The following is a 3,173-nucleotide window of genomic DNA, read 5'->3' as shown; positions in this document are numbered from 1 at the left end:
GGATGATGAAATTTTATAATTTTTATTTCAGTTTTCGTATCGGTTGATAATCATATATTATATCAATAAATGCATAAAAAAATCTCAATATAATACATGTACAATACCAATAAAACTGTGTTGATTTTTTCTGGTATTTGTGTTGAGATTCTCATGTCACTGTGTTGATATTCGTAACGCACTATGTTGATATAAAAAAACGTGAAAATTATTATGTTATAACATATTGACTATTTTACCCTTTTGTTGATATTTTATCTACTATTTATTGAAATCCGTGAGATTTAATCTCATACACTCATTTTAAGATCTAATGGTATAGGATTGGTCTTAGTTGTGGATTGAATACTATATGCTTTTAACGTGACGTTGTATATGTAATGTATATAGGCAATTTATATAATCATAATCATATCCCCACTAGAAAATACTCCATCCGTCCCCTATTAGGAGTCACTCTTTGACCGGACACGGGTTTTAAGAAATGTAAAGAAAAGTTGGTTGAAAAAGTTAGTGGAATGTGGGACCCATTTTTTTATATTGGTTTTATAATAAAATGTGAGTGAGTTGAGTTAGTGGAATGTGGGACCTACTTACTATTTATGGTAAAAATGAAGTGTGACTCTTAATTGGGGACGGACCGAAATGGAAAAGTGTGACTCTTAATGGGGGACGGAGGGAGTATATCCTAAGTAAAAAAATATGTAGGAAAAGTATTGGCAATTTACCTAGCATATGACATCGATGAAAAATAAACAGTTTTTCCTTAAAATATTTCCATACATATTGTCAATATTTTTGTAAAAACAAGTGGTGAATTTGAAACACAGAGCATCAAGAAAGATGACATTATCAAGTCGTTTCATAATATATATCCAAAAGAAAATCGAATTAGCTAAATTCTGAGCATAGATATAAGATCATACCTCTTAGATTGTTCCAACTAAGGTCTAATCTCTCAAGGCCTGTGATGTTCCCAATTTGTGTAGGCACTTGTCCACCAAAGTTGTTGTCGAACAAGTCAAGAGTTTCAAGTTGTGGACATTCACCCAAACTCAGTGGTATCTCCCCATCCAATTTGTTTTTAGATAGTTGAATTTCTTTGAGTCTTGGAAGGTTGTTATGGCTGCAAATGTCTTTTGGTAGGGGACCCTGAAAAGAATTTTCAGTCAGCACTAAAGAAACAAGAAAAGAAAGATTTCCGATTTCTGGTGGAATGCTGCCTCCGAGTCCCATACTTTGGAGATATACATGAGTTACCCTACTATTAAGTGAATCACAAGTAACTCCATTCCACGCACAAACATTGGTCCCAGCAGTCCAATTATTTTTCAAATAATTGTGAGGATCTGAAGTAATGCAGGATTTAAAAACAAGAAGTGCAGATTCATCAGTATCGATTTGATGAGTAGTAGGAGGCCAAGAAGAGAAGACAATGTGAACAGAGAGAGTAGCAGAAATGGTGAAACTCTTTCCATATTGTAAATGTAGAGTGCCAATTGGGGGATTCCCTTTATTCAAAACTGAAATAATGCTTTACAACTAAGAAGAAAAAATGGCTACTTTGATGTGGAAAGGCCCTTTACACGTATATATTAAAGGTAGAATTTTGGAGTCAACGGCGACAAAGACTATATATAAGGAACTATAAATCAAATAAAGTCATATTTGGTGTCTCATTAATGGGAAATGAGGGAAGCTTCTCTGTTATATTGGCCATTCATCTGTGCTGCAGATTCAGCTGGAGTGTGGAGGAGTAAGTAGAAATGGGGTTTTGAAGTGTAGGCTGTCAAATGCAACTGGAAATAGCCAAGAGTGTTCAGGGACCGTTGGATCAAAGCCTATTGATCAATCTAATCTGAGCCGTTGATTTGTCTTTGACTGTTTTAGTTGACTAGCATTAAAAAGCTTTACAGCTTCGTTGTTTTTTCCCCAATTTCAGTTTTTACTTCTACCCTAGAACAGAGAATGTATTCTTGATTCTTCAAGATTGGTTTACTGCTTTATCAATAAAGTTTCTGATTTCTTGTTCCGATTTGATCTTATTGTTTGTTCGATTGATTCCATCTCTCGCACCAACAAGTGGCGCCGTCTGTGGGAAGAGAGTTTTTTGGAGCTGAGAAGTAGGGGATCTGGATCGAGCTATGGCGTCTCGCTTTGAGGCTGAAAAATTTACTGGAAAGAATGACTTCGCTCTCTGGCGCATGAAGATGCGAGCGATGTTGATTCAACAAGGGCTATCAGATGCTCTGTCAACCGGTGGGGGTAAGTCGGATGAGAAAGAGGAGAAGGAAGCCGCCGACGAAAAGGAGGTGGCGAAAAAGGCAGAGGTAATTGCTAAAGCTCATAGCGCAGTTGTCTTGTGTCTTGGTGATAAAGTGTTGAGGGAAGTTGCTAAGGAGACCACGGCAGCTGGGATTTTGGAGAAACTAGAGGGTTTGTATTTGACAAAATCCCTCGCCAATCGGCTACTCATGAAACAACGCTTGTACTCCTACAAATTTCAGGAGGATAAGGGGATTCTTGAGCAGCTGGAGGATTTCGGTAAGGTCGTTGACGATCTTGAAAATATCGATGTGACGATCGGTGACGAGGACAAGGCGATCTTGCTGCTTAATGCTTTACCAAAATCCTACGATCATTTGAGAGATGCCATCATGTCCGGGAGAGAAGGCACCATCACTCTGTTGGAAGTTCAATCGGCTTTGAGAGCTAAGGAGCAACAGAAAGGAAATGCTAAGGGTCAGGAACCAATCTCTGAAAGTCTGACCATCAAGAAATTCAAGAGTAAGAAGAGTTTCAAGAAGGATCATGAGGGTCCAAAGGGAACTTCGAAGGATTCAAAAGAAACAAGGTCTTGCCACTGGTGCAAGAAGCCAGGCCACTTAAAAAGGGATTGTTATGCTTGGAAGAGAAAGCAAGCTGAGGAAGCAAGTCAGGGAAAGAATAGCTCTGATTGTGTCCAGGAAGCTGAGGCTTCTCATATCTTGAATGTGATGGAAGAGATGGAGCAGAGTTCTTGGATCCTTGACTCCGGTTGCAGAGATGGTTTGAATCCTTATCCGAGACCACTGGGTCAGTGGTGCTGGGGAACAACCAGGTCTGTAAAATTGAAGCAGTAGGAAATATCCGGCTGAGATTAGCTGATGGATCGATCATAGTTCTTGCTGATG

At 38.7% G+C, this 3,173-nt stretch overlaps 1 pseudogene; it reads right to left on the bottom strand.

The window, feature by feature from the left end:
- Positions 1-891: 891 nt before the first annotated feature.
- On the bottom strand, positions 892-1,478 carry LOC148932485 (putative leucine-rich repeat receptor-like protein kinase At5g05160; annotated as a pseudogene).
- Between the last annotated feature and the right edge of the window lie 1,695 nt (positions 1,479-3,173).

This window comes from Salvia hispanica, chromosome 2, assembly GCF_029641045.1.
Source record: "Salvia hispanica isolate PSC_SH4W2 chromosome 2, Shi_PSC_v1, whole genome shotgun sequence".
NCBI lineage: Eukaryota > Viridiplantae > Streptophyta > Magnoliopsida > Lamiales > Lamiaceae > Salvia > Salvia hispanica.
Note: the sequence above shows the minus strand (reverse complement) of the source record. Positions and strands in the feature narration are given on the sequence as shown.